Here is a 10,946-nt window from a genome sequence, read left to right as displayed (position 1 = left end):
TTAAACATATGTAAACAGATTTTTTACATATATATATATTTTTTTAATTTTTTTATTTTTTGGCTGTGCCACGCGGCATGCAGGATCTTCTCTGACCAGGGATCTTCCCCATGCCCCCTGCATTGGGAGCGTGGAGTCTTAACCACTGGACCGCCAGGGAAGTCCAGATATTTTACTTTTTAAAAAGAAATTTTGGGGAATTACCTGGTGGTCCAGTGGTTAGGACTCAGCGCTTTCACTGCTGGGGCCCAGGTTCCATCCCTGGTTGGGGAACCAAGATCCCGAAAGCCGGTGTGGTGTAGCTATAAAAAAAAAGAAAGAAATTTTGTGTTTTTAGAGAGAGTAAAAACATTTCTAACTCTCATAGTGGCCCAACCCTGTAATGACTGTCTCAGGCATTCCCTATCCTGGGGGTATTTGGGGAAAATTGGCAAACAATCATCCTTTAATCTTCTGGGGTATCCTTCTCTTGCAGTTTATTTGTTGGAGAAACTTAAGATTGTTGTCCTATAAAATTTCCTGCATTCTGAATTTTGCTGACTGTGTGGTATCTTTCCTTTGGCCTATGAATTTGTTGTAAATTGGTATTGGATTGAGAGGCTGATCAGATTCAGATTTGATTATTTTGGTAAGACTGCTTCATAGATGATAGTGAGTTCTTCCATCAGGAGGCATATAATATCTGGTTACCTCTTTTTGTGATGTTAGCAACTGTTGTTGCTCAAGGCTTAAATCCATACATTCATTAGGTGTTGCAAAATGGTGATATTCTAATTATAATATCCCTTCTTCATTTATTGGCTGGCATATTCTGATAATGAGAAACTTCCCCTCAGAGTAGAAGTAGGCTACTCTGATGTATAGTTCATATAGGAAAGGCAAGATAAATGTTTGATACTTGATCAAAAGTTTTCAAAATAATGGGTTGGTTCCCTCTCATCTTCCAATGATGACTACTTCATATTTCTTAAAAGAACATTATGAATTCATAGATTTATTTCTATTTAATGTGCTCTAATCCATTGTGGTTATTATCCTAGTTACATTGAGATGGTTACATTGGGATTCACTTCAGGTTGGCTCTTGAGTTCTTCTGATATAACGTTAGTAGTCTTTGATAGCTTCTCCCATTGTCTCTTCAATCCATTATAAATCAAGTTTAATCCACACCATTTGAGAGAACTTTGTTAAAGTCTTCAAAAACCTCCATATGTGATCAAATCTCTGGCCAGTTCTCAATCCTCACCCTTCTTGCCCTCCCAGCAGTATTTGTCCCTGCTTATTAAAAGTCTTTCTTTGCTTTTCTTCTGAGACACTCTTCTCTCTTGGTTTTCCTCCTACTTCACGGACACATTTGCTCTCTGTCTTCTTTGAGGGATCTTCCCCACTTCCTAACCTAGGGAGTGAGAGTAGACAGTGAAACAGTTCAAGGACTGAGCCCTAAGACCCTTCACCATTTAGAGATCAGAAAGAAGAGGGAGATATAGCAAAGGAAGAGCAAACTAAACCTAAAGCTAGCACAAAGAAGGAAATAATAAAGATCAGAGCAGAGGTAAATGAAATAGAGTATAGAAAAATAATAGAGAGGGACTTCCCTGGTGGTCCAGTGGTTAAGAATCCGCCTTCCAATGCAGGGGATGTGGGTAAGATCCCACAGGCCGTGGGGCAACTAAGGGCACGTGCTCTAGAGCCTGTGGGCCACAGCTAGAGAGCCCGCGAGCTCTGGAGCCCCCATGCCACAACTAGAGAGAAGCTCGCATGCCGCAATGAAGATCCCACGTGCTGCAAGACCCAATGCAGCCAAATAGATAAATAAATACTTTTTTTAAAAAATAAGTGAATCCCAAAGTTAATTATTTGAAAAGAACAAAATTGACAAACCTTTAGTCTAAGAAAAAGAGAGACACAAATAACTAAAATCAGAAATAAAAATGGAGCCATTACTACCAACCTTACAGAAATAAAAGGACTGTAAGAGAATACTGTGAACAATTGCACACCAACAAATTAGATTACCTAGATGAAATGAGCAAATCCATGGAACACAGGAATTACCAAAACTGACTCAAGAAGAAATAAAATGTCTGAAGCTACCCATAACAAGTAGAGATATTGAATCAGTAACCAAAACCCTCCCAACCGAAAAAATGTCCAGGATCAGGCTTCACTGGTAAAATCTACCAAACATTTTAAAAACTGACATCAGTGCTTCTCAAACTCTTAAGAAGAGAAGGAAGAAGAAGAAGGAGAAGGTGAGGGAAGAAGAAATTCCCTAACTCATTCTATGAGGCCAACATTACCCCAATACCAAAGCCAGAAAAAGACAACACAAGAAAAGAAAATTACAATCAGGGTCATTCCGTTCATTCAAAATATTGTGCAACCACCACCTCTGTGGAGTTCTAAAACGTTTTCATCACCCCCAAATAAAACCCCATATCCGCTAAGCAGTTACTCCCTGTACCGCTCTATCCCTAGTCCTAGCAACCCCAATCTTTCTGTTTTCATGGATTTATCTATTCTGAATGATTTATATAAAAGGGATCAAACAATATGATCTTTTATGCCAGGCTTTCTTTCATTTAGCATAATGTTTGCAAAGTTGTTTTTTTGGTTTGTTTGTTTGTTTTTGGCGGCAGCATGCGGCATGCAGGAATCTTAGTTCCCCCAACCAGGGATCAAACCGAACCCGGGACTTCCCTGGTGGCACAGCGGTTAAGAATCTGCCTGCCAATGCAGGGTACACAGGTTCAAGCCCTGGTCGGAGAAGATCCCACATGCCGCGGAGCAACTAAGCCCGTGCGCCTCAACTACTGAGCCTGCGCTCTACAGCCCACAAGCCACAACTACTGAAGCCCGCGCCTAGAGCCCGTGCTCCGCAACAAGAGAAGCCACCGCAATGAGAAGCCCGCACACCACAACGAAGAGTAGCCCCTGCTCGCCACAACTAGAAAAAGCCTGAGTGCAGCAACAAAGACCCAACGCAGCCAAAAATAAATAAATAAAATAAATAAATAAATAAATAAATAGAATGTTGTTCTGTCTTAAAAAAAAGAAACTGAACCCGTGTCCCCTGCAGTGGGAGCACAGAGTCTTAACCACTGGACCACCAGGGAAGCCCCCAATGTTTTCAAGGTTTGTATCATTAGGTATGATATTTGCTGTAGGTTTTTGGTAAGTACTCTCTATCAAATTTTTTTTTTTAATTTATTTATTTTATTTATCTTTGGCTGTGTTGGGTCTTCATTTCTGTGCGAGGGCTTTCTCTAGTTGTGGCAAGCGGGGGCCACTCTTCATCGCGGTGCGCGGGCCTCTATCAAATTTTTTAAAGTTCTTATCTATTCCTAGTTTGTTAATTTTTTTTAATTTTTAATTTTAAAATTTATTTTTTATTTTTTGGCCACGCAGCCTGCAGGATCTTAGTTCCCCGACCAGGGATCGAACCCGGGCCTTAGCAGTGAAAGCGCCGAGTCCTAATCACTGGACTGCCAGGGAATTCCTATGTTTTTTCAAAAATCATCAATGGGTGTTGTATTTTATCAAATAGTTTTTCTGCATTCGTAGAGAGGATTACATGATTTTTCTCCTTTATACTGTTAATGTAGTAAATTATATTACTTGGTTTTCCAGTGTTAAACCTCACTGGAATTACTGAAATAAACCCAACCTGACTACAGTGTTTTATAATTTTAGCCTATCAATGGATTCTGTTTGCTAATATTTTGTGTAGCTAATATTTTGCATCAAAGTTAATGAGAGATGGGCCTGTAATTTTCCTATTTCTTAATAAATTTGTTCAGGTTATATTGTCTCATAAAATGAATGGGAAATTGTTTCCTTTTTTCTATTATCTAGAAAAGTTTTTGTAAGATCGTCCCTAAATGGAATAATTCACTAGTACATCTATTGGGGTCTAGAATTTTCTTGTGGGAAAGTTTTTATATTATGTATTCAATTTCTTTAATAGATACAGAACCATTCAGAATTTTTTATTACTTCTTTGATCAGTTTAGGTAAGTTTTGTTTTCCTAAGAATGTTTCTATTTCAACCAACTTTTAAAATTTAATTTAATAAAGTTACTTATAATATCCTCTTGTTATCTGTAGAATCTATAGGAAGCCTCCTTTTTTATTCCTGATATTGGAACAAACTTAGCTTTGTTGATCTTTAAAACTGCGTATTTATTTTGTATTTCGTTAGTTTCAGCTCTTTTTTTAAAAAATTAATTTAGTTTATTCTTGACTGCGGTCGGGCCTTAGTTGCAGCACATGGGATCTTCATTGTGGCATGTGGGATCTTTCACTGTGGCACGTGGGCTTCTCTCTAGTTGTGGCATGAGGGTTTTCTCTCCCTAGTTTGGGCACCCGGGCTTAGTTGCCCCACAGCATGTGGGATCTTAGTTCCCCGACCAGGGATCGAACCCGCGTCCCTGGCATCGGAAGGCAGATTCTTTACCACTGGACCACCAGGGAAGTCCCAGTTTCAGCTCTTATCTTTATTATTTACTTTCCTCTACTTTCTTTGGGTTTTTTTCTCTTTTTCTGACTTCTCGAAATGGATGCCTATGGCTAGGGCTACCATACTGGACAACAAAGATCTAAAGGACTCAAAGGTAATGGTCCCCATTGTATCTTAATTTAATTCACCAATCTGGTCCCTGCAAAAAAAACAATAGATCCTGGAGGATTACAGTGAACTACTGCAAACTCAACCAACTACTAGCCCTAATTGCAGCTGCTTTGCCACATGTGGTATCATTACTAGAGCAGAAAAATAACTAGGCCTCAAGTACATGGTATGCAACCATTGCTCTGGCAAACACATTCTTTTCCATTCCTATCAGAAAGGAGAACAAAAATAGTTCACATTCGCTTGGAAAAGGCAACAATATGCATTTATGGTCTTGCCCCAAGGCTATGTTAAATCGCCTGTCCTCTGTCAGAAAATAGTCTAAAGAGACCTCACCAGCTGTACATCTCTCAGAACATCATTATACTGATCTGCTATACTGACAACATCAAGTAAATTGGACTGGTTGAGCAGGAAGTGGCAAGTATGTCAGATGCCTTTTGGTAAGACACTTGCTCTCCAGAGGGTGAGATACTAACCTTTTTTCAGAGTTCCCTCCAGATTAGTTGCAGCATTGCGACTGCTCAGCAGTCCAACTTCTCCTCTCCAATCCTGTTTCCTTCCTTTCCTGCAAGTGTTGATCTCAAGAGCACTCACTAATAAACTGCCTGCAGTCTAATCTCCACTTTAGAATTGGCTTCTCTGGAAACTCAACCTATGATCAAGAGAAAAGCTTTACCAGGCAAAAATAAACCAAAAGCAAATTGGGATTTTAATGTGATAAAATTCAAGGCAAATAATTATGGGACAAAGGAGAGAGTATTACATAACAATAAGATAAAGAGGACAAGAAAATATAGCCATCATAAATGTGTTTGCCAACATAGGCTCAAAATATATAAATTTTAATAGTTAACTTTGGGCTTCCCTGGTGGCACAGTGGTTAAGAATCCCCCTGCCAATGCAGGGGACACGGGTTCGAGCCCTGCTCGGGGAAGATCCTACATGCCATGGAGCAACTAAGCCCGTGCACCACAACTACTGAGCCTGCGCTCTAGAGCCCGGGAGCTACAACTACTGAGCCCGAGTGCCACAACTACTGAAGCCCACGCTGCTAGAGCCCATGCTCCGCAACAAGAAAAGGCACCTCAGTGAGAAGCCCACGTACTGCAACGAAGAGTAGCCCCGCTTGCCACAACTAGAGAAAGCCTGCATGCAGCAACGAAGACCCAATGCAGCCAAAAAATAAATAAATTAATTTTTAAAAGACAAACAATAAGCAAAGATATAAATAAAAGATCTGAATAATACAATTAATAAGCTCAATATATGATATATGAAGAATTCTACATATAACAAATAGATAATACACTTTTTCTAGCACATGTGAAACATTTACAAAAAATGACTGCACAAAATTACAAAGGAAGGCTTAATATTACATTTTAAAAAATCAGTATTATACAGCCTATGTTCTATGACTTTAATGCAATAACATGAGAAATTACTAAGCAAAGGATAACTTTTTAAAGCTGACAAATGTCTGGAAACTAAAAACATACTATTAGTAGTAAACTTTGGGTTAAAAAAAATAAGAGAAATTATGAAATACTTTAAATGAAAGTTTATCAAATTTTCTAGGATACAACGAAAGCTTTAATTAGAGATGTAGAATGTTAAATATACTTGAAAGAAAGCAAAAATTTTGGAAACTGATGAACAAAGCATTCAACTCAAGAATGAATCAACTATTAGAACTGGAGTTTTTAACATACCCTCTCAGACAAACAATAAGGTGAAATACAGAAAATCTGAAGGATATCGTTAACAAGGTAAATCTGTGAGATATATGAAGACGAAATAAGAATAAAGAGGCGACTTCCTTGGTCCAGCGGTTAAGACTCCGTGCTCCCAATGCACGGGGCCTGGGTTCGATTCCTGATCGGGGAACTAGATCCCGCATGCCGCAACTACAGATCCTGTACGTGGCAGTGAAGATCCAGCACACGGCAACTAAGACCCAGTGCAACCAAATAAATAAATAAATATTTTTAAAAAAGAATAAAGAGAATCATATAATCAATGAACAAGAGAGGAAACAAAAAGAGAACTCTAGCTAAAATGATAAAGAAGACCAAAAGAAAAAAAAGATGCAAATAAGCAAAATACAGAATGAAAATGGAACACAGACTCCACAGATACAACACAAACACAATAGGTTTTTTTTATGTTAATTTAAATGTAGTTTTCCATTATGGCTTATCACAGGATATTGAATATAGTTCCCTATGCTATACAGTAGGACCTTGTAGTTTATCCAGCCTATATATAATAGTTTGCATCTGCTAATCCCACACTCCCAATTCTTCCCTCCCCCACCCCCCTCCTTGGCAACCACAAGTCTGTTCTCTATATTTGTGAGTCTGTTTTTGTTTCATAGATATGTTCATTTGTGTCATATTTTAGATTCCACATATAAGTGATATCATATGGTATTTGTCTTTCTCTTTCTGACTTCCTTTGCTTAGTATGCTAATCTCTAGGTCCATCCATGTTGCTGCAAATGACATTATTTCATTCTTTTTAATGGCTGAGTAATATTCCAGTGTATATATGTATACCACCTCTTCTTTATCCATTCATCTGTCAATGGACATTTAGGTTATTTCCATGTCTTGGCTATTGTAAATAGTGCTGCTATGAACATAGGGGTTCATGTATCTTTTTGAACTACAGTTTTATCTGGGTATGTGCCCAGGAGTGGGATTGCTAGATCATACGGCAATTCTAATTTTAGTTTGTTTTTTTTTAATTAATTTTTATTGGAGTATAGTTGCTTTACAATGCTGTGTTAGTTTCTACTGTACAGCTATACTTATACATATATCCCCTCTTTTTTGGATTTCCTTCCCATTTAGGTCACCAGAGAGCACTGAGTAGAGTTCCCTGAGCTATACAGTAGGTTCTCATTAGTTATCTATTTTATACATAGTATCAATAGTGTATATATGTCAATCCCAATCTCCCAATTCATCCCTCCCCACTTTCCCTCCTTGGTGTTCATATGTTTGTTCGCTACATCTGTGTCTCTATTTCTGCTTTGCAAATAAGATAATCCATACCATTTTTCTAGATTCCACATACATGCGTTAATATATGATATTTGTTTTTCTCTTCCTGAATTACTTCACTCAGTATGACAGTCTCTAGGTCCATCCACATCTCTACAAATGACCCAATTTTTTTCCTTTTTATGGCTGAGTAATATTCCATTGTATATATACACCACATCTTCTTTATCCATTCCTCAGCTGATGGACACTTAGGTTGCTTCCATGTCCTGGCTATTGTAAATTGTGCTGCAATGAACATTGGGGTGCATGTGTCTTTTTGAATTATGGTTTTCTCAGGGTATATGCCCAGCAGTGGGATTGCTGGATCATATGGTAGTTCTATTTTTAGTTTTTCAAGGAAACTCCATACTGTTCTCCATAGTGGCTGCATTATTTTTAGTTCTTTGAGGAACCTCCATACTGTTTTCCATAATGGCTGTACCAGTTATATTCCCACCAATAGTGTAAGAGGTTTCCCTTTTCTCCACACCCTCTCCAGCATTTATTATTGTAGACTTTTTTTTTTTTATTTTTTTGGCTGCAGTGGGTCTTCTTGCTGTGCGCTGGTTGTTTTTTTCTAGTTGTGGCGAGCGGGGGCTACTCTTCGTTGTGGTGCATAGGCTTCTCCTGTTGCGGAGCACAGGCTCTAGGCACCCGGGCTTCAGTAGTGTGGCACGTGGGCTCAGTAGTTGTGGCTCGCAGGCTCTAGAGCGCAGGCTCAGTAGGTGTGGCACACGGGCTTAGTTGCTCCGTGGCATGTGGGATCTTCCCAGACTAGGGCTCGAACCCGTGTCTCCTGCATTGGCAGGTGGATTCTTAACCACTGTGCCACCAGGGAAGCCCTATTGTAGACTTTTTAATGATGGGCATTCTTACTGGTGTGAGGTGGTACCTCGTTGTTTTGATTTGCATTTCTCTAATACTTAGCATTTTTTCATGTGCCTGTTGGCCATCTGTATGTCTTCTTTGGAGAAATGTCTATTTAGGTCTTCTGGGGGAATTCCCTGGCGGTCCAGTGGTTAGGAGTCCAAGCTTTCATTGCCAAGGCCCAGGTTTGATCCCTGGTCAGGGAACTAAGATCCCATATGCCACATGGTGCAGCCAAAAAAAAAAAAAAAAATTTAGGTCTTCTGCCCATTTTTTGATTGGGTTTTGTTTGTTTTGTTTGTTGTTGTTGTTATTGAACTGTAGGAGCTGTTTGTATATTTTGGAAATTAAGCCCTTGTTGGTAGCATCGTTTGCAAATATTTTCTCCCAGTCCGTAGGTTGTGTTTTTGTTTTGTTTATGTTTTCCTTTGCTGTGCAAAAGCTTCTAAGTTTGATTATGTCCCATTTGTTTAATTTTACTTTTATTTCTATTGCCCTGGGAGACTGACCTAACAAAACATTGGTATGGGGACTTCCCTGGTGGCACAGTGGTTAAGAATCTGCCTGCCAGTGCAGAGGACACGGGTTTGAGCCCTGGTCCAGGAAGATTCCCACATGCCAAGGAGCAACTAAGCCTGTGTGCCACAACTACTGAGCCTGTGCTCTACAGCCCTTGAGCCACAACTACTGAGCCTGTGTGCCGCAACTACTGAAGCCCACGCACCTAGAGCCCCTGCTCCACAACAAGAGGAGCCACCACAATAAGAAGCCCAAACACGAAGAGAAGCCCTCGCTCGCCTCAGCTAGAGAAAGCCCATGCGCAGCAACAAAGACCCAACGCAGCCAAAAAAAAAAAAAAAAACAAAGCAGCAATGGTATGATTTACATCAGAGAATGTTTTGCCTATGTTCTCTTCTAGGAGTTTTATGGTGTCATGTCTTACATTTAAGTCTTTAAGCCATTTTGAGTTTATTTTGACACAACAGTTTTTTTAAATTTTACTTACTAGATTACTGGTTTATTATAAAAGGATACAACTCAGGGAGCAGCCTGATGGAAGAGATGTATAAGGCAAAGTATGTGGGAGTTTCCATGCCATCTCCAGGTCCCACTCTCCCCACATCTCCACATGTTCACCAACTCAGAAGCTCCCACAACAGATTTTTTAAAAAATAATAACAATATTGGACTTCCCTGGAGGTCCAGTGGTTAAGACTTCTCGCTTCCACTGCAGGGGGCACAGGTTCGATCCCTGGTCTGGGTAATATTCCACATGCTGCATGGCCAAAAAAACAAAACAAACAAAACAATATTATTAATAACCATACACTAATGAATTTATAAGTCTAAGTGAAATGGATAAATTCTGGGAAAATATAAATAGCAAAATGGATGGAGAAGGAATTTAAAACCAGCAAGCGTTAAAGAAATTAAATGTTAATCAAAGGGACTTCCCTGGCAGTCCAGTGGTTAGGACTCCATGCTTTCACTGCCATGGGCCCGGAGCAGCCATAAACAAACAAACAAATAAAAGTTTAAAAGATAAATAAATAAAATGTTAATCAAAGACTTTCCTACCAAAAGTTTTGACCCAGATGATTTTACAGATATGTTCTACTGATTTTCAAGAACAGTTTCTTACTACTTCATGCAAGTTTTTCAGAAACTAGAAAAGGAGTGTGCAGACAATTATTTTTTAATATACTAAGGTAACTAGTATTTTACTTAGGACACTTGTATATACACACATAAGTATAAGATGTATATATATATACATATACATAAGATGGACCAGTAACATTCATTTCATGCATTTTCATTATCCGGTTTAAGGATCAAGATAACGACTATTGATTGGGTAATATTCATGTTATACTCAGAAATTTTTTTTAAATAAATTTTTATTTATTTATTTATTTGTGGCTGCATTGGGTCTTCGTTGCTGCACACGGGCTTTCTCTAGTTGTGGCGAGCGGGGGCGGCACTCGGGTTCAGTAGTTGTGGCTGGCGGGCTCTAGAGCGCAGGCTCAGTAGTTGTGGTGCACGGGCTTAGTTGCTCAGCGGCATGTGGGATCTTCCTGGACCAGGGCTCGAACCTGTGTCCCCTGAATTGGCAGGCAGATTCTTAACCAGTGCGCCACCAGGGAAGTCCCATAAATTTTTTTTGCCCCGCGGCATGTGGGATCCTACTTCCCTGACCAGGCATCAAATCCGTACCCCCTACGTTGGAATGACGGAGTCTTAACCACTGGACTGCCAGGGAAGTTCCCAGAAATCTTTTTAATGTTCTTATTAGTTGTAATTGTGTCTGTGGGGTTTTGTTTGTTTGTTTTTGCATAAATCACTCTTGCAGGGGCTTTTTTTTTTTTTTTTTTTGGTGCGAGGGCCGCACCGGG

General features: G+C 39.4%; 1 long non-coding RNA gene across 5 annotated transcripts in view; it reads right to left on the bottom strand.

The window, feature by feature from the left end:
- LOC309641663 overlaps positions 1-10,946 on the bottom strand; it is a 35,946-nt gene that overhangs the window by 20,037 nt on the left and 4,963 nt on the right. For 3 of the 5 annotated variants that reach the window (XR_014252715.1, XR_014252716.1, XR_014252717.1), the window contains exon 2: positions 205-9,826. This is a non-coding gene — a long non-coding RNA (uncharacterized lncRNA). The remainder of the gene's footprint in view (positions 1-204; positions 9,827-10,946) is intronic. The other 2 variants (XR_014252718.1, XR_014252719.1) reach the window with 2 other exon arrangements.

This window comes from Balaenoptera physalus (assembly GCF_965194825.1).
Source record: "Balaenoptera physalus genome assembly, chromosome: 13".
NCBI lineage: Eukaryota > Metazoa > Chordata > Mammalia > Artiodactyla > Balaenopteridae > Balaenoptera > Balaenoptera physalus.
This window is presented reverse-complemented; position numbering and strand designations above follow the sequence as displayed.